This window comes from Neoarius graeffei, chromosome 9, assembly GCF_027579695.1.
Source record: "Neoarius graeffei isolate fNeoGra1 chromosome 9, fNeoGra1.pri, whole genome shotgun sequence".
Lineage (NCBI taxonomy): Eukaryota > Metazoa > Chordata > Actinopteri > Siluriformes > Ariidae > Neoarius > Neoarius graeffei.
The window spans coordinates 36,336,675-36,357,454 of record NC_083577.1 but is presented as its reverse complement, the minus strand read 5'-3'; the positions used below and the strand labels follow the sequence as shown (position 1 = coordinate 36,357,454).

At 41.0% G+C, this 20,780-nt stretch overlaps 1 protein-coding gene across 5 annotated transcripts in view; it reads right to left on the bottom strand.

The window, feature by feature from the left end:
• Positions 1-20,155, bottom strand: part of sytl5 (synaptotagmin-like 5) — a 48,131-nt gene extending 27,976 nt beyond the window's left edge. For 2 of the 5 annotated variants that reach the window (XM_060929390.1, XM_060929391.1), the window contains exons 1-2: positions 20,052-20,155; positions 19,634-19,746 (exon numbers count right to left, since the gene is read on the bottom strand). The gene's annotated coding sequence lies outside the window, so the exon portion shown is untranslated. Of the gene's footprint in view, positions 1-1,810; positions 1,891-19,633; positions 19,747-20,051 lie in introns of those variants that run through there. The other 3 variants (XM_060929387.1, XM_060929389.1, XM_060929392.1) reach the window with 2 other exon arrangements.
• Positions 20,156-20,780: the final 625 nt, after the last annotated feature.

Sequence of the window (20,780 nt, the reverse complement as noted above, 5' to 3'; positions counted from 1 at the left end):
ACAGTCAGCAGTGTGAATGATACCATTGCGCATATTGCACTCCCTGAAAGAGCAAAGTCATGATCTCACAATCTCAAGATTTGAGTCGAGTTCATATTAAGACAGAGCGAGCATAGCAGAGTTTAAGCACTTTTAGGCAAACAGCCAATTTGAAACAATATACCACGGTCTCTGACTATATGGCCCATTCTATAATTATGGGTACATTTCAAGTATTGACCCTGTTAGTCATCGTCAACTCTGTTATCGTCAAACCGGGCAATCCATTAACAGAATTGATGGTAAGAGAGTTGACATTTTCCACCATTTTGTGTCTTAACTCTACATGGAAACGTCAAACTAGCTACCACATGGCATGTCTAAAAACAGAATTTTATGGATTTTAATCATCCATCCATCCATCCATCCATTATCTCTAGCCGCTTTATCCTTCTACAGGGTCGCAGGCAAGCTGGAGCCTATCCCAGCTGACTACGGGCAAAAGGCGGGGTACACCCTGGACAAGTCGCCAGGTCATCACAGGGCTGACACATAGACACAGACAACCATTCACACTCACACCTACAGTCAATTTAGAGTCACCAGTTAACCTAACCTGCATGTCTTTGGACTGTGGGGGAAACCGGAGCACCCGGAGGAAACCCACGCGGACACGGGGAGAACATGCAAACTCCACACAGAAAGGCCCTCGCCGGCCCCGGGGCTCGAACCCAGGACCTTCTTGCTATGAGGCGACAGCGCTAACCACTACACCACCGTGCCGCCGATTTTAATCATATTATTGTTTTTAAAAAAAAAATGAGTGAGAGACTCACTCCAATATCACAATAACAGATTTGATGAAAAATTAATCTACTGTTGGTGTATACCTCACTGCGTTTCTGAAGTTTCCCGCCAGAGGAAGTGACGTCTCGGTGCAGGTGTCATGCGTATTATTAAAAGTCTTTGTGGATTTTATGCGCTTTTACAGCAGAGTTAACGGAGTTGACAAGAACACTGGGATGGATGAAAATATATATATTTTTTATTACTGAAATTTCACATAATACAGAAAATAGACTTTTGATGCAACTGATTTGATAACAGTTAATAGAATAAGCCCCCAAAAAACAGATTTTTAGACAGACTCACTTCATGTTTATTCAAGTTGAATGTATGAATCAGTAGTCAAAGATGGCCAATAATGTGTGGGGGAGGGGGGGCAGTCATTTAATTAATGTTTTATGGATAAATTGGGTCTAAAATGTACATCAAGCATTGCTATTGGTGAAAGTTTGTCATAATTTGCATTATTGTTCAAAACTGATTTCTTTTGTGGAAAATAACAAAAGGTTTATCTCGGAGACGCGAAATGTACCCCGAATTCTAGAATGATCCATATACGCTCATTGAGCATTCTATTAGGAGCACCTCTATACCTCCTAATTCATGCAATTATCTAATCCGATTCAGCCAATCATGTGGCAGCAGTGCAGTGCATAAAATCATGCAGAAACGGGCCAGCAGCTTTGAGTAATGTTCACGTCAAACCATGTAAATGGGAAAAATGTGATCTCTGTGATTTAAACTGTGCCATGATTGTTGGTGCCAGAAGGACTGGTTTGAGTATTTCTACAACTGCTGATTTTGGATTTTCATGCACAACAGTCTCTAGAAATTACTCAGAATGGTGTATTAAAGAAAAAAAAATCCAGTGAGCAGATGGAAACACTTAATTGATGAGAGAGGTCAATGGAGAATGGCCAGACTCGTTTGAGCTGACAGAAAGGCTACAGTAACTCAGATAATCACTCTGTACAACATGTCGAACCTTGACACAGATGGGCTCCAACAGCAGAAGACCAAATAGGTTCCACTTCTGTCAGCCAAGAACAGAAAGCTGAGGCTGCACTGGACACAGGTGCAACAAAACAGAAGTTGAAGATTGGAAAACTGTACCCTGGTCTGATGAATCTTGGTTTCTGCCGAGGCACACAGATGGTAGGGTCACAATTTGGCACCAGCCAAAAATGAATCCATGAACCCAAACTGCCTTGTGTCAACTGTCCAGGCTGGTGGGGGTGGTGTAATGGTGTGGGGAATGTTTTTGGTGCACTTTGGGCCTGTTAAAACCCATCCATCATCACTTGAATGCCAGAGTCTATTTGAGTATTATTGCTGACCGTGTGCATCCCTTCATGACCATCTTCTTATGGCTACATCCAGCATAATAGTGTACCATTTCACAAAGCAAAATTCATCTCAAACTGGTTTCATGAACATGACATTGAGTTCAGTGTTCTTCAGCGGCCTTCCCAGCCACTGGATCTGAATCCAGCAGAAAAAGACAGCATGAAAAATCTGCAGGAATTGTGTGATGTAATTATGTCAACACTGACCAGAAGCTCAGAGGAATGTTTACAACCTCTTGTGGAATCCATATCATGAATAATTGAGGCGGTTTTGAGGGCAAATGGAAGCGCTACCCAGTATCAGTGTAATGTTCCTGATAAGGTGCTCGGGGAATGTTGGCGTAAAGCTTTGGAATTCTCAACAGAATGATTTAAAGTGTAGCACAGATATTTTTCAGTTTAAAAAAATGTATAAAGAGAGACAAATGAGACAATATGCACATGAAATTTAACTGGATGTTCATTTTATTTGTTATGAGCTCGTAAAATTTTATTTTTATGGGTTATTTTTTGTTTATGTTGTTGGCATCAAATGTAGATGATCATTTCTATTGTTTTGAGCTTATAAATTTTTGCTTTTATTGGTGATTTTTTCTTTTAAGTTGTTGGCATATGTAGCTGATGGTGTAGGTAACTGATATGCGGTGTAGGTAATTGGAATTTACAGACCATCAAAGATTCTTTGTTTTACTAAGGGGCAGACAAAAATAAGAATTATATTCTTCTTGCTGCTCCTTTCCAATCACGAAAAGAGTCACTTTGATCTATGTATCTTGAATTATGTTCTAATTCAATACTGTATATTGTGCATTTTCATGAAAGGAATGAATTAAAAAAAGTGCTCGGGGAATGTATATCTAGCTTGTAAACAGTCATCATTTCTAGTCATATTTTGTTACTGTGTAATACAAACAAACGTCAACACATTACGAAATACAGTCTTAGTCTTGTTATTTTGTAAGTATCATTTTACATCCTGCTTGAGATTTCAGACTGAATGGTAATGAATAAGTGACTGATTGACCACATGGGAGCTTTTATACAGAGGCAGTGACTGATGTGGGTGTTTCTTCACTGACAGGAATATGATCAGATAAATCCAATAAAGGGGCTTCATTTCCTGTTTTACACTGAATTACTGCACATCAATTTCCGAAAGCTGTCTAATCTAGTTGTCAGATCTCAGAGCTGGGAAGGCAACTCATACAGAAAATTGACTACGTGTGTGCCTGCGTGTGTGTGCCTGCATGTGTGTGTGTTTCATCAGGTTGTACGTTTTGCTTGTTTTGTAAACCACATCATTATAATGGAGGTTGTTGTTCTTGCCTCAAGAACCACTCAACATAATGAGGATATTCTAATGTTGCTGTTCATCACATCAAGATCACACACACACTTATTACCTGTAAAAGGTTTCCATTTTATTCAACCAATGTGACAAATTGCGTGTGTGTGTGTGTCTGTCTTGGAGTCTCATTTGGTGTCAGATTCACTGGGAGGATGTGAAGCAAAATTAATAAAATTTTTCATGCTGCTGTTTTCAACACACACACACACACACACACACACACACACACACACACCAAAATATTCTGATGTCTCTGCAGACAAAGGAAGTAAAAGTTAACTCAATTTGCTAGCACTAATGACAGGACCTCTTTGCCTGCTACTGCACCATCTGTAGCTCTCTCTCTCTGTGTGTGTGTGTGTGTGTGTGTGTGTGTGTGTGTGTGTGTGTGTGTGTGTTCAAGCTGCTTTGTTATCTATTACTTAAAAAGGAAAGAAGGAAATAACTAAAAATTGTTGTACGTAACTACACTTGGGCTGTTGCAATGAACATCTCCATGGTTTCACAAGGTGTGTTGTCTCACCGGTTTCCCACCTTGTGTACACACATGCATACGCAAACACACACACACACACACACACACCTGTATGTGTACACAGTACCCAGTGCAAACACACCTATACCATCACCTTACCTCTGTGATGTTACCCACACAGGCCCACACACCAGATAGACATGTGCTCATTGTGACAAAGCACTTAGCACTGTGCCAGTTAGCACCTTCAGTTCATTAGCACTTGTGCTGAGAGTGAAGCAGAAAAATACAATGTGACACATTCTCACAAACCTCCCAAGACTTATGGGAAATTGAGTTTCATGCAGGAAGGAAGAATGTGAGTGACTAAAGCCTCATGAACATCATTACAACATTATATATCTAACCCTGCTTCCACATTCATCACAGACACCACGCTTCCTGTAAATGAGCTTCATGAATCTTTGATATGTTTCTGCATGGCTCTATTAACCGGATTAAACACCACGAGCACAAAACTGATCACTGAAATGCAGATTAGCATTATACTATTAGCATCACCTTGCATCCTGAGCACTGTGTCCCCTTTTAATTTCGATACCATACATACGGGTAGAGGAGGAACTCAAAGAGAAAAATTCTGTTTGATGGAGATGAACACATAACAAAAGATGTACACAAAAAGGTGGCACTATTGCTTCCTGCTAATGTAAACCAATCCATTCTCATTCCAGCTGTGCTCCCTTACCCACACACACACACACACACACACACACACACACACACCAAAATCAATAGGAAATGTCACGTAAGCACTGCGTAGAGCTGCATGAGAATAGACAGGAATGATAAAGAAGCTTACGGTGACCTTGCAAGCAGGCTGGCCACAGTAGCTCCAAGCAACTCATTATCAGTTAAATGCACCTCCGAGTATAAGAGAGTCAAGACCTGATAGCTCTTACAGGTTAGATACTCATAAGACTACATTTACAATTCTGTTTATTTAGTCCCATTGCATTATGGAAGAGAAACCTCAATAAGCCTTGAATAAAAGATTAATAGTTTGGGGGGGTTCCATTGGACCACAGCTTTAATCCCAGTCATTTTTTAAACTGTTCAGCTTTTTAAAATATAAAAAATGTTTAAGAATATATTTTGACGATAATTACAAATACACTCCCCAGCCACTTTAATAGGAACCTGTTGTTGATTCTAAGATTCTTGCTCTTGGCTGCAGGAGTGGAACCCAATGTGATCTTCTGCTGTTGCATGCTGAGATGCTTTTCTGCTCACCACAGTTGTAAAGAATGATTATATGAGTTGTTATATCCCTCCTGGCAGCTCGAACCAATCTGGCCACTTTCCTCTGACCTTTTTTTTCCCCTCTCTCTTTTTTTGGAAGAACGCAGAGACCTGAAGCTTTCTTTTTTTTCTCCTCCTGTGTAAAGACCACAAGCGGAGGCCATCCACATCGGATCTGCTTTAATATCAACACATCTTCGATTAAGGTACATTAATCCTTTCATCATGGCACACTTTCAGCCTGTTCAGTGTGCTGAGTGCAGGATGTTGAGTCCTTCTTCCTCCGTCGCTAGCGATAGCTTTATTTGTGATAAGTGCAGATTAATTAGCTCTCTGACGAAGATTATAGTATTAGAAGTGCGTATTCAGGCTTTAGAGAAGGTCAGTGAAAATGAGAACAGTATAGTTTCTGTAGGGGAAAGTCTGGATGCCCTAGGAGGAGTTAGTAATCCCCCAACTCCGGCATTAGAGCCCTTACAGCAGGGCGAATGGATGACGACTCGGCGGCATAAGTGTAGAGCCAAAGCTACCGCTGAGGCTCGCCCACGGGAGCACCACTCCTCTCCGCGTCACGTGTTGAACAGGTTTGCTCTCCTTAGTGATGCACCCACTGAGAAACCTGAAAGAGCTCTGGTTATAGGGGACTCTATCATACAACATGTGAAATTAGCTCAGCCTTTAGGGGCACCAGCAGCTTTAGTCAGGCGTATACCGGGACCCAGGGCACCGGACATAGCAGGTAATCTTAGGGTCCTAGGCAAGCACAGGTTCTCAAAGATAGTTATCCATGCAGGAGCTAATGATATACGCCTTCGTCAGTCTGAGGTTACTAAGAGTAACTTTGTAGAGGTGTTTAAATTAGCGAAGGCGATGTCCAATGCTCTAGTATGCTCTGGCCCCATTCCAATGCGGCATGGCGATGTAGCTTACAGCAGGTTATGGTCGCTGAACTGCTGGTTGTCCAGGTGGTGCTCTAAAAACAGTGTGGGCTTTATAGATAATTGGGCTAATTTTGAGGGCACTGCTGGCCTGTTAGGGCGGGACGGTATCCATCCTACTCGGGAAGGTGCTGCTCTCATTTCCTGCAGCATAGGTCATAGTCTCAGAACAGGCCTAGTTAATTTCTGACAATCCAGAGCCAAGGCCAGGGAGCAGACGAACAGGCTAAACTGACTGTCTGCTAGCTGCACAGAGTCGTCACTCAGGGTCCACTACATCGAGACTGTGTCTGTTCCCTGAGCTCAACAAAAAAGTAGAAATATTCAGAGAGTTTGTTCCAGTAACCTAATCAATATAAAATTAGATCATACTGACTGTACAGCTGCTGCCAGCACCTTTGATCTAAAGGTGGGGCTATTAAATATTAGATCTCTTACATCTAAAGCGCTAATGGTTAATGAACTCATTACTGATCAGAAGTTTAATGTACTTTGTTTAACTGAAACATAGATTAAGCCAAATGAATATCTCTCATCTCATCTCATTATCTCTAGCCGCTTTATCCTTCTACAGGGTCGCAGGCAAGCTGGAGCCTATCCCAGCTGACTACGGGCGAAAGGCGGGGTACACCCTGGACAAGTCGCCAGGTCATCACAGGTCTGACACATAGACACAGACAACCATTCACACCTACGGTCAATTTAGAGTCACCAGTTAACCTAACCTGCATGTCTTTGGACTGTGGGGGAAACCGGAGCACCTGGAGGAAACCCACGTGGACACGGGGAGAACATGCAAACTCCACACAGAAAGGCCCTCGCCGGCCCCGGGGCTCGAACCCAGGACCTTCTTGCTGTGAGGCGACAGCGCTAACCACTACACCACCGTGCCACCCCCAAATGAATATATAGCATTAAATGAAGCGAGTCCTCCTGGATACAGTTATATACACCAGCCTCGTCTAACTGGCAGAGGAGGAGGCGTCGCGGATATTTATAATGATTATCTAGGTGTAACACACAGACCTAGTTATCGATTTAATACATTTGAAGTTCTTCATACTCATATAATGTATGTAGCCTCGAAAAATAGGTCTACCCAGTTAATTCCGTTACTTATTATTCACAGGCCCCCGGGGCCATATTCTGAGTTTCTTTCTGAATTTGCAGATTTTATCTCAGATCTGGTTATTTCCTTAGACAAAGCTTTAGTTGTTGGAGATTTTAATATTCACTTGGATAACCCAGAAAACCCTTTGAAAACAGTGTTTGCGTCCATTTTAGATTCAGTAGGGATTAATTAGAATGTCACAGGACTGACCAATAATGGTGGTCACACTCTTGATCTAATACTAACATTCGGGTTAAACGTAGAAAATATAGTCACACTTCCACAGTCTGAAGTTATCTCAGATCATTATCTCATCTCATTCAAAATATGTCTGAGTAAAAATATATGCACCTCACCACGCTACTGTATTAAACATACATTCACGTCAACTACTGCACAGAGCTTTATAAATGATCTCCCAGAGTTCTCAACTTTGACTGGGTCACTGTCAGTCCCTGCAGAACTTGATCAGGCAACTGAATGCTTAGAGTCAACGTTCCGCCATACTTTAGATAATGTAGCTCCTCTTAAAACGAAAATGGTCAGAGACAAAAAATTAGCACCCTAGTATAATGATGACACTCGCACTTTAAAACAGACCACTCGAAAAATGGAATGTAAATGGCATCAAACAAAATTGGTAGCGTTCAAATTAGCGTGGAAGGAGAGCTTCTTGATGTATAGAAAAGCTCTTAGTACTGCTAGATCAACATATCTCTCCTCCCTAATAGAAGATAACAAAAATAATCCTAGGTTCCTATTTAATACTGTAGCAAAATTAACCAGGAATAAGTCCACTATAGACACATGCACACCTGCAGTATGTAGTAGCAACAACTTCATGACATTTTTAATGACAAAATTGAGAATATCCAACAAAAAATTCAAACTACTAATTTAAGGTCAGACAATGTAAGTGACCCTGTAGTTAACAATATAACTGTATCAGATCAGCAATTAGAATGTTTTACTCCCCTTAGAAAAATTGAATTACTTTCATTAATCTCGGCATCAAAAGCCTCAACTTGTGTACTAGATCCCTTACCTACACGTCTATTCAAACAGATAATACCTGAAGTAATTGAACCGCTTCTAAAAATAATAAATTCTTCTCTTAGGATTGGCTATGTACCCAAATCCTTTAAACTAGCAGTTATCAAACCCCTGATTAAAAAACCTGACCTTGATCCCTGTCAGCTGTCCAATTATCGGCCAATATCAAACCTCCCCTTTATCTCCAAGATCCTTGAAAAAGCTGTGGCACAGCAGTTATGCTCATATTTACATAGGAATAACATCCATGAAATGTATCAGTCAGGATTTAGACCTCATCATAGCACAGAGACAGCTCTGGTTAAAGTAGTAAACGACCTACTGTTGGCGTCTGATCAGGACTGTGTCTCGCTGCTTGTGTTGCTTGACCTTAGTGCAGCATTTGATACCATTGATCATTCCATTCTTCTGGATAGACTAGAAAACGTTGTGGGAGTTAAGGGAATGGCCCTCTCCTGGCTCAGGTCTTATTTAACTGATCGCTATCAGTATGTTGATGTAAATGGTGATTTTTCTAGACATACTGAAGTAAAGTTTGGTGTTCCACAAGGTTCTGTCTTGGGTCCACTGCTTTTTTCTTTATATATGTTACCTCTGGGTGATATTATTCGTAAACATTGTATTAGTTTCCACTGTTATGCTGATGACACACAGTTGCATGTTTCTGCAAAACCAGACACCAGCTTAATAGAATTGAGGAATGTGTGAAGTACATTAGACACTGGGTGCTTATTAACTTCCTTCTGCTTAACTCTGACAAGACTGAAGTACTTATATTAGGACCACATACAGCTAGAAGTAAGTTTTCTGATTACACAGTAACTCTGGATGGCCTTTCTGTTTCTTTGCGTGCAGCAGTAAAAGACCTCGGAGTGATTATTGACCCCAGTCTTTCATTTGAAACTCACATTAATAATGTTACTCGGATAGCTTTCTTTCATCTCAGAAATATTGCCAAGATAAGAAATTTAATGTCACTATATGACACGGAAAAACTAGTTCATGCTTTCATTACCTCCAGGTTGGATTATTGTAATGCCTTACTGTCTGGATGTTCCAATAAGTGCATAAACAAGCTCCAGTTAGTTCAAAATGCAGCAGCAAGAGTCCTTACTTGAACTAGAAAATATGACCACATCACCCCTGTCTTATCCACACTGCATTGGCTCCCAGTCAAATTTCGTACTGATTATAAAATACTACTATTGGCCTTTAAAGCACTGAATGGTCTCGCACTACAGTACCTGAGTGAACTTCTGGTCCTCTATGACCCGCTACGCCTACTTAGATCAAAAGGTGCAGGCTATCTGCTGGTACCTCGTATAGTGAAGGCTTCATCAGGGGGCAGAGCCTTTTCTTACAAAGCCCCACAGTTATGGAACAGCCTTCCAAGTAGTGTTCGGGAATCAGACACAGTCTCAGCATTTAAGTCTAGGCTGAAAACATACCTGTTTAGTCAAGCCTTGTGTTAATGATGTTTATGAGGTAAAGGTGTAGATCTGGAGGGTCCTCAGACATAGAATGTTTTGGTAAACTGGGATGCATGGATGCTGTCAGTCCCCTACTCGCTTGCTCACTCGAGTTTGTTGACGGTATAGTGGCTGCTGCTTTATATCCTGGGGCTCCCTCATGCCTGTGTTACCTTCTGGCTCTCCCCTTTTAGTTATGCTGTCATAGTTAGTTGCCGGAGTCCCTGCTTGTACTCAGTGCAATATGTATACTGTTCCTACTTATTCAGGTGACATTGGGCATACCTAACAATCTGTACTTTCTCTCTCTCTCTCTCCCCCACCCAAATCTGTCCCTCTGAGTTACATGTCAATCCTGAGATCGAGATGCTGACCTCTTCTGCTCCTCGGACCTGCCTGATCCATCCTGGTGCCCTGTGTCTGGTTGGAGTCTCATTGCATCGCTCCTGTGGAGGGTGGCCCCATGTGGACAGTTGAAAGCCACACCTGGAGGACGCTCTGGACACTTACAGTAATGCTTTTATGGCTGAGGACTACAGTTGACTTGCTAACTTTAGGACTGCAGTTGTCATGAACAGTCTTGCACTCAAGTTTCCATCAATGAACAGTAATAACATCAACGAAACTGACATGTTAAAACTGTGAATGTTATAGTCATGTTGTCTGTTGTTGCCCAAATGAGGATGGGTTCCCTTTTGAATCTGGTTCCTCTCAAGGTTTCTTCCTCATGTCGTCTGAGGGAGTTTTTCCTTGCCACCGTCACCACAGGCTTGCTCATTGGGGATACCGTAGGTTAGGGATAAAATTAGCTCATGTTTTAAGTCATTCAAATTCTGTAAAGCAGCTTTGCGACAATGTTTATTGTTAAAAGCGCTATACAAATAAACTTGACTTGACTCTCTCATCAACAAGGCGTTTGTTTCCACCCACAGAACTGTCGCTCACTCAATGATTTTTGTTTTTCACACCATTCTGTGCAAATTCTAGAGACTGCTGTGTGTGAAAACCCCCAGGAGATCAGTGGTTTCTGAAATACTCAAACCAGTCCATCTGGCACCCAACACCCATGCCACAGTGAAAGTGACACTTTGAGATCACAATTTTTCCCATTCTGATGTTTGAAGTGAACATTAACTGAAGCTCTTGATTTGTATCTGTATGATTTTATGTGGCAGCACAGGGGTGTCGTGGTTAGTGTTGTTGCCTCACAGCAAGAAGGTTCTGGGTTCGAGCCCAGCAGCCGGTGGAGGCCTTTCTGTGTGGAGTTTGCATGTTATCCCAGTGTCTGTGTGGGTTTCCTCTGGGTGCTCTGGTTTTCCCCACAGTCCAAAGACATGCAAGTTAGGCTAATTGGTGGCTCTAAATTGACCGTAATCAACGGTGAATGGTTGTTTGTCTCTATGTGTCAGCCCTGTGATAATCTGGCGACTTGTCCAGGGTGTACCCCGCCTCTCGTGGGCTCCAGCTTGCCCACGACCCTGCATAGGATAAGCGGTTACAGATAATGGATGGACGGATGATTTTATGCATTGTGTTGCTGTCAAGAGACTGGCTAGTTAGAGAACTGCATAAAACAGCAGGTGGATGGGTGTTCCTAATAAAGTGGCTGGTGAGTGTACAGTTACACATTTTGGCATTCCATAATCAACCATCTGAATTCAAACAACACAAACAAATCACAGAGGGATACAATTAGCATGTTTTGCTCTTACATTACTTTGGTCAAACAAATACAGGCATATGAACAGAAAGACAATCAGTTCTCTTTCATAAAACTAGTAAGAAAAATAAAACACACACACACCCATATATCCTGTTAGCTACACACACAAAGCCTGGTTATGGCACACCGTCATCACTCTTTCAGAGCACAACATGACTCGTCCTACTGGAGTTTTAATGTTTTATCAGAGATGGGATAAAAGCTTCCTCTCATTTCCATTCATTTTTGCTATCTTTTTCAGACCTGATCTTCTCTGAGCGTTAACATGAACATGTGGTATCAATCCCAGTCTCAGCAGTTAGTTATTATCGCACCCCTAAAGGATTATACACAACACCAGTAGTGAATAGTGTGAATTTTTGTTTATTATAATACATAATACTATAACAGTGTATTATCTCAATCCTCCAAATGTTTATGTGGAAATGTTCACATAATTCCCGGATCCATTAAATACATCCTGAATTTTACACTGATTTGGATTCAAATACAATATTTAACACACAATGTTATCTAAGTCAAAATGTCAAGGCAGTCCTATCATCCACCTTCACCCTCCATTTAAATCTTTCAAATGAAACGTTCAAATAGAACAAAATGCTATATTGGGGTGGACGTAACTTTCAGAGTCTTATTAAATTTAAATTTCTGACAAAATAGAAAGCAAATGGATCATTTTCCTCTGTTTTTTGAGAAATCTTTTTTTAAAGATTGATCCAAGACAACATTCATGTCACAAGCTTCTTTGCTAAATTCTACTTTTTACTTAGATATACACCGATCAGCGATAACATTAAAACCACTGACAGGTGAAGTGAATCACATTGATTATCGCATTACAATGGCACCTGTCAAGGGGTGGGATATATTAGGCAGCAAGAGAACAGTCAGTTCTTGAAGCTGATGTGTTGGAAGCAGGAAAAATGGGCAAGCGTAAGGATCTGAGCGACTTTGACAAGGGCCAAATTGTGATGGATAGATGACTGGGATTGAGCATCTCCAAAATGGCACATCTTGTTGGGTGTTCCTGGTATGCAGTGGGACTGACAGACTGAATACATTTATACAGATCAAAAACAAATTTGTTTATATATCAGCCAAATTTCGTGTGGCTGGGAAGTACAGTGTCTTGCAAAAGTATTCATCCCCCTTGGTGTTTGTCCTGTTTTGTCGCATTACAAGCTGGAATTAAAATGGATTTGGTGGGTTAAGCACCATTTCATTTACACAACATGCCGACCACTTTAAGGGTGAAAATTGTTTCTTTATTTATGTATTTATTGTGACACAAACAATAATTAAGATAAAAAACAAACAGAAATCTGGAGTGTGCATAGGTATTTACCCCCGACAGTCAATACTTTGTAGAGCCACCTTTTGCTTCAATTACAGCTGCAAATCTCTTGGGGTATGTCTCTATTAGCTTAGCACATCTAGCCACTGGGATTTTTGCTTATTCCTCAAGGCAAAACTGCTCCAACTCCTTCAAGTTAGATGGGTTGCGTTGGTGTACAGCAATCTTCAAGTTATGCCACAGATTCTCAATTGGATTGCGGTCTGGGCTTTGATTAGGCCATTCCAAGACATTTAAATATTTCCCTTTAAACCACTCCAGTGTAGCTTTAGCAGTATGTTTAGGGTCATTGTCCTGCTGGAACGTGAACCTTCATCCCATTCTCAAACCTCTGGCCAACTCAAACAGGTTTTCCTCCAGAATTGTCCTGTATTTAGTGCCATCCATCTTTCCTTCAGTCCTGACCAGCTTTCCTGTCCCTGCAGATGAAAACATCCCCACAGCATGATGCTGCCACCACCATGCTTCACTGTAGGAAGGGTGATCTCAGGGTGTTGGGTTTGCGCCACACATGGCGTGTCCCATGATGGCCAAAAAGTTCAATTTTAGTCTCATTTGACCAGAGAATCTTCTTCAATGTGTTTGGGGAGTCTGTCACATGCTGCTGGGCAAACTCCAAACGTGTTTTCTTTTTTTTCTTGAAGCAATGGCTTTTTTCTGGCCACTCTTCCATAAAGCCTTGCTCTGTGGAGTGTACGACTTAAAAAGGTCCTACAGACAGATTCTCCCATGTCCACTGTGGATCTTTGCAGCTCCTTCAGTGTTATCTTTGGTGTCTTTGTTGCATTTCTGATTAATGCCCTCCTTGCCCGGTCTGTGATTTTGGTGGGTGGCCTTCTCTTGTCAGGTTTGTAGTGGTGCCATATTCTTTCCATTTTGCTATAATGGATTTAATGGTGTTCCGTGGGATATTCAAAGTTTGGGATATTTTTTATAACCCAACCCTGATCTATACTTCTCCACAACTTTGTCTCTGACCTGTTTGGAGGCTCCTTGGTTTTCATGTTGCTTGTTTAGTAGCGTTGCAGAGTCAGGGTCCTTCCAGAACAGGTTGATTTATACAGACATCATGTGACAGATCATGTGACACTTTGATTGCATGCAGGTGGAGCTTAATCAACTAATTATGTGACTTATGAAGTGAATTGGTTGGACCAGCTCTTATTTAGGGGTTTCATACGAAAGGGGGTGAATATCTATGCACACTCCAGATTTCTGTTTTTTCATCTTAATTATTGTTTGTGTCACAATAAAAAAAAAATGCACCTTTAAAGTGGTCGGCATGTTGTGTAAATCAAATGGCGTTAACCCTCCAAAAATCCATTTTAATTCCAGCTTGTAATGCAACAAAACAGGACAAACACCAAGGGGGATGAATACTTTTCAAGACACTATATTTCTGGTGATATTTAATATTAAACATGGCTTCCCATAAAAAGTTTTTTTTTTAAATTCGAAAATATGACATTTTCAGGGGGTGAAAAAATGTCATGTTTACTCGCTTGCATTAGTAAACTAGCTCACATTTCTTACTGGCAGACATGAGTGGGATTTCAGTTTGACTTTTGATTTGCATGGTCATATACTCAGTGACTTATTTAGCAGGAGCCAAAACTGTGAATATATCATAATAAGCAAGACTTGTTCGTCACTAACATTAGCTTGCTTAGTTTGCAGGTTCTGTAGTGCTGTTCCAGTAACCATGTTGCTATTCTCAGATATACCTCAGCACAGCAAATTATCAAATCTGCTTGGTCAGAAGGTGATTAATTTTCTCTGATAATGGTGCTGGCTACACAGACGTTTATGTTAATGCACTGTTTCTATAGTAACAGCTAATTCACAGGAACATGTATTGTGGATACTCCACATAATCGCAGACTAATAATAACTCTTTTTTTTTCAATACATTTTCCTGTCAGGAGATAGTCATTTATCATGTATGGAAGGACTACATTCTAATAGTCAGAGGTTTTCCACTATTGTAAAGTCTTCAAGATAGAAAATGTTGCAGTTTCTCGTTAACAAGCTACATATTCTTCATATTACTGACTTCAAGAAAATGTGACAGAGTAACTGTTTATAACTTGTACCTTTTGTGAACATCTGACCACATTAAATGTAAGCATAAACTTATTTTTTTAAAAAGTATGATGTTTTGGGATGTGCTGTAAGAAAATAATTACCTTTCAGGTGATGACAGTCCCTCAAAACAAAGCGTGTGCAGAACAGAGCCCCATACTTATGACAAATGCATCGACCTGATTTTTGATGGCTTTGACCATATGACGTCCATACATCCATACGTATGAACAACAAACGTGTACCACCATAGGGAACCCGATTATAAGTGCAAGGCAATGTATCTCATAAACACTTGACCACTGGACAACGAAATTTGTATCTTTATTTACATAAGATAGGTGGGGTTTTATCCAACACTTACTTTTAATTTGCTTTTTAAAAAATAATGTGGGATTATTTACTAACACATTTTACGGAAAATATTCATGATAGTTTCATATAAAACGAGATCAAACAGTTTTATTTGTCTACTACCTTATTGGACAGTTGACAGTTTCTGTCATGTAAGTGCAGGAAGAGTTTTTTTGAAAGCACGGTAACAAACAGATCCAAAACGTACAGTGGTGCTTGAAAGTTTGAACCTTTTAGAATTTTCTATATTTCTGCATCAGATTTTCACACAAGTCCTAAAAGTAGATAAAGAGAACCCAGTTAAACAAATGAGACAAAAATATTATACTCGGTCATTTATTTATTGAGGAAAACGATCCAATATTACGTATCTGTGAGTGGCAAAAGTTTGTGAACCTTTGCTTTCAGTATCTGGTGTGACCCCCTTGTGCAGCAATAACTGCAACTAAACGTTTCCAGTAACTGTTAATCAGTCCTGCACACCGGCTTGGAGGAATGTTAGCCCATTCCTCTGTACAGAACAGCTTCAACTCTGGGATGTTGGTGGGTTTACTCACATGAACTGCTCTCTTCAGGTCCTTCCACATTTCGATTGGATTAAGATCAGGACTTTGACTTGGCCATTCCAAAACATTAACTTTATTCTTCTTTAACCATTCTTTGGTAGAATGACTTGTGTGCTTAGGGTTGTTGTCTTGCTGCATGACCCACCTTCTCTTAAGATTCAGTTCATGGACAGATGTCCTGACATTTTCCTTTAGAATTCATTGTTCCATCAATGATGGCAAGCCATCCTGGCCCAGATGCAGCAAAACAGGCCCAAACCACGATACTACCACCACGTTTCACAGATGGGATAAGGTTCTTATGCTGGAATGGAGTGTTTTCCTTTCTCCAAACATAACACTTCTCATTTAAACCAAAAAGTTCTATTTTGGTCTCATCTGTCCACAAAACATTTTTCCAATAGCCTTCTGACTTGTCCTCATGATCTTTAGCAAACTGCAGATGAGCAGCAATGTTCTTTTTGGAGAGCAGTGGCTTTCTCCTTGCAACCCTGCCATGCACACCATTGTTGTTCAGTGTTCTCCTGATGGTGGACTCATGAACATTAACATTAGCCAATGTGAGAGGGGCCTTCAGTTGCTTAGAAGTTACCCTGGGGTCCTTTGTGACCTCGCTGACTATTACACACCTTGCTCTTGGAGTGATCTTTGTTGGTCGACCACTCCTGGGGAGGGTAACAATGGTCTTGAATTTCTTCCATTTGTATGCAGTCTGTCTGACTGTGGATTGGTGCAGTCCAGACTCTTTAGAGATGGTTTTGTAGCCTTTTCCAGCCTGATGAGCATCAACAATGCTTTTTCTGAGGTCCTCAGGAATCTCCTTTGTTCATGCCATAATACACTTCCACAAACATGTGTTGTGAAGATCAGACTTTGATAGATCCCTGTTCTTTAAATAAAACAGGGTGCCCACTCACACCTGCTTGTCATCCCATTGATTGAAAACACCTGACTCTAATTTCACCTTCAAATTAACTGCTAATCCTAGAGGTTCACATACTTTTGTCACTCACAGATATGTAATATTGGATCATTTTGCTTAATAAATACATGACTAAGTGTAATATTTTTGTCTCATTTGTTTAACTGGGCTCTCTTTATCTACTTTTAGGACTTGTGTGAAAATCTGATGATGTTTTAGGTCATATTTATGCAGAAATATAGAAAATTCTAAAGGGTTTGCAAACTTTCAAGTACCACTGTAGATAAAGGCAGCATTTAAAACAGGCAGTGTTGAGTGAGGCACAGACATGATATCAGAGGTAATACAATAACTCACAATCCAAAAACACAAACAGGGTCAGAACCAGAAAAGTGACCAAAAAAAATACAAGGCTTTCTCAAAGTCTGTGTGATACTGAGAGTCCTCATATGTATGTGCTGTGATTGCACTCTAATCAGGAACAGGTGCATGGTAATTAGTCCTAATGTCATGCATGAGTTTTGCAGTCTCTGGTTGTGCGTTCCGTGCTTCAAAGCACGTGCACGTGAGAGATGTAACCAGACAAGTTTTTGACATAACAAGTTTGATAATCGATCATAACTATATAGTAATGATGTATAGTGACAGCACTGGTTCACTGCTGTCCACCAGACACCCAGCAGAGTCACACCATAAAAAATGTTGTGGTTTTGTTTCTGGTGCATGGTATGCGGTGTCAAAGACAGGAATAAATATGTCTTCATAACTGTGATGTGCATCTCATTATTGGTATCATGGTCACGAGACAATACAGTAATTTACTGAGGTGAAATACATGACACTACACAATTCGATGATTCATATGCTATATATTATTATTCTATTCAGGTTGATTTTGTATCCTTGCAAATATTTTGCAAGGATACACTCATCAGGAGCTCCGCTTTTAGGCAGTGCTTATATATCTATATTGTCCTTTAACAACACGCCCAGTCATGTTTTATTTCTCACGTACCAAACTACAGCATGCTCACATCACTCAACTTTTTCATAAGAGCATAAACTTGACTGCATACATAATGTGCACTGAATCAGTTTTGGTTCCCTATGTACTGAGAAGGTCTCGATGAATTTAGTGCTGTTTGAACACATTTATCCCCAAACCAACCAAACTGGAAACAGATATCCAAAAAAAGGAGTTATCAACTTAAGAATCATGTTTTTAGTACAGGGGTACAAAAAGGGATCTTAGTTTCAGAATTTTATCAACACACTGTAAAGGTAGGTGGCACGGTGGTGTAGTGGTTAGCGCTGTCGCCTCACAGCAAGAAGGTCCGGGTTCGAGCCCCGTGGCCGGCGAGGGCCTTTCTGTGCAGAGTTTGCATGTTCTCCCCGTGTCTACGTGGGTTTCCTCCGGGTGCTCCGGTTTCCCCCACAGTCCAAAGACATGCAGGTTAGGTTAACTGGTGACTCTAAATTGACCGTAGGTGTGAATGTGAGTGTGAATGGTTGTCTGTGTCTATGTGCAGCCCTGTGATGACCTGGCGACTTGTCCAGGGTGTACCCCGCCTTTCGCCCGTAGTCAGCTGGGATAGGCTCCAGCTTGCCTGCGACCCTGTGGAACAGGATAAAGCGGCTAGAGATAATGAGATGAGATGAGACACTGTAAAGGTTTTGAAGCACCACCACATCCTTTACCATAGGACATTCACACCCATCTCTCAGTCCTTCAAATGATAGACGCCCAGACATCCAGTGCAAAGCAGAGCACGCCCCTGACTCCAGCCCAAGTTCACACAGCTTGTTTTCCTCCCACAACTCCACAGCATGAGTAAGAACAGGTACAAATTACAGCTATAACACTAAAAATAACACCTTTTAAACACCACAAGCACTCATATACATCTGGACAGATTCAAAAGTACATCTTAAAAGCTATTTTATAACTGTGTGTGTGTGTGTGTGTGTGTGTGTGTGTGTGTGTGTGTGTGTGTGTGTGAGAGAGAGAGAGAGCATAAGTGAAACTTGATTTGCTGAGTGTTGGTCTGAGACTGATTATATCATCTTCCTGTAGTCCTGTTAGCTGGATGATTAAGTCAGGTCTGGGGCTTTAAATCATTCAAATGACAAATGAATGAGCATGTAGGTCAACGAGTAAATCCGCAGAGCACAGTGTGTGTGTGTGTGTGTGTGCTTTAGATCACTAAAGAAAAGGTGATATGTGACGGTTTATACCACCCAATCATTCATACTGTAAAACTGTGATAAAATGTTTTCAGCACATTAGACACAAGTGCTCCCCAAATCGGTTACTAAATAGAGCTTGTGATGTGTGTGTGTGTGTCCAGATCTTCTCCCCTTCATTTGATCCAAATTAATCTCTGGATGCTATTTCTAAGGTGACCGGGTCACTCATCTGATAGAAATCAGTATGGTGGCATCCAAAGGTTAATTTGAATCAAATGAAGGTGGAGAAGATCTGTACACACACACACACACACACACATATCACAAGCTCTATTTAGTGTCTGCGTTAACTCAATGTGCATCAACAGCCTAATCCCAAGCCCGGTGTTGATTTACTTGTGTACTCAAAGAACACAACTCACATTTAAAGATGACTTGTTGTCGATCCTTAATCCTGAGAATCATTAAAGTCACAAGGAAAATAAGGAGCAACAGAAGCTTATCTATTCCTTCTGCAAACATCAATAAGGTAATTATAAACTTGTAAACATTTGAACTGACTGTGTGCTGCATTGCACCTGTTCAAACAGCTGTTTCACTGATGTGCCTGTTCACTCCTGCTGGCCAAGATCCTGCCTCATTTGATCTACCTCGGCGTTTCTGAGTCTCATACACGGGCTTTAGGAAGATTCTGGGGAAATATCAGTATTATCATCAAAGCGGTAAAGCATTAAAGTGGCCTGGGGCGCTTTGATACGTCTCAACGTTACATTTCAAACACAGCCGGTCCATTTCATCCGGAATGGGAAAACATTAACGATAAAAGGATGGTGAGGGTTCGTGTTTGGTCGATTCAAAAAAGCCCATCTCCTGTCTCACATCTCCCTCAGTCGCAGAGGCTCAGCTCACTGGGTTTCCCCCTCATTTGTCACCGGTGAGGTGAAATAAATAAATAAAAATAAATAAATAAGCCATGGTAAAGGAAGCAGAGCTTACCTGCCCGTGTCGTCTGTCTGTTTATGCCGTGAAGTCAGCGAGTCGAGTGTAATGAAGTCCAAGGTGTGTGTGTGTGTGTGTTCTGGGCACTATTTGGGCACGGAAAGGACCAGGCAACCCCCACCCGCCCCATCTGCCCCCGCGCGTGCCTCACACAGGGGGCGTGGCCTGGAGTCCCCACACTGCGGCCACAGCTGCATTTCTCCCTGGCGGCAAATGATAAAGACGCAACTAATAATAATAATAATAACCAAAGGTGGGCAAAGTACCCAACTTCATTACTTAAGTCAAAGTACAGATCCCACTGATCAAATGTTACTCCGATACAACAGAGGCGCAGATAGGATTTCTGAACTGGGGGGGACTGAGCTGTCAGCAAATGATTCCATTTTCTGTATATATATATATATATATATATATATATATATATATATATATATATATATATATATATATACACTACCGTTCAAAAGTTTGGGGTCACTTTGAAATGTCCTTATTTTTGAAAGAAAAGCACTGTTCTTTTCATTGAAGATCACTTTAAACTAATCAGAAATCCACTCTATACATTGCTAATGTGGTAAATGACTATTCTAGCTGCAAATGTCTGGTTTTTGGTGCAATATCTCCATAGGTGTATAGAGGCCCATTTCCAGCAACTCTCACTCCAGTGTTCTAATGGTACAATGTGTTTGCTCATTGCCTCAGAAGGCTAATGGATGATTAGAA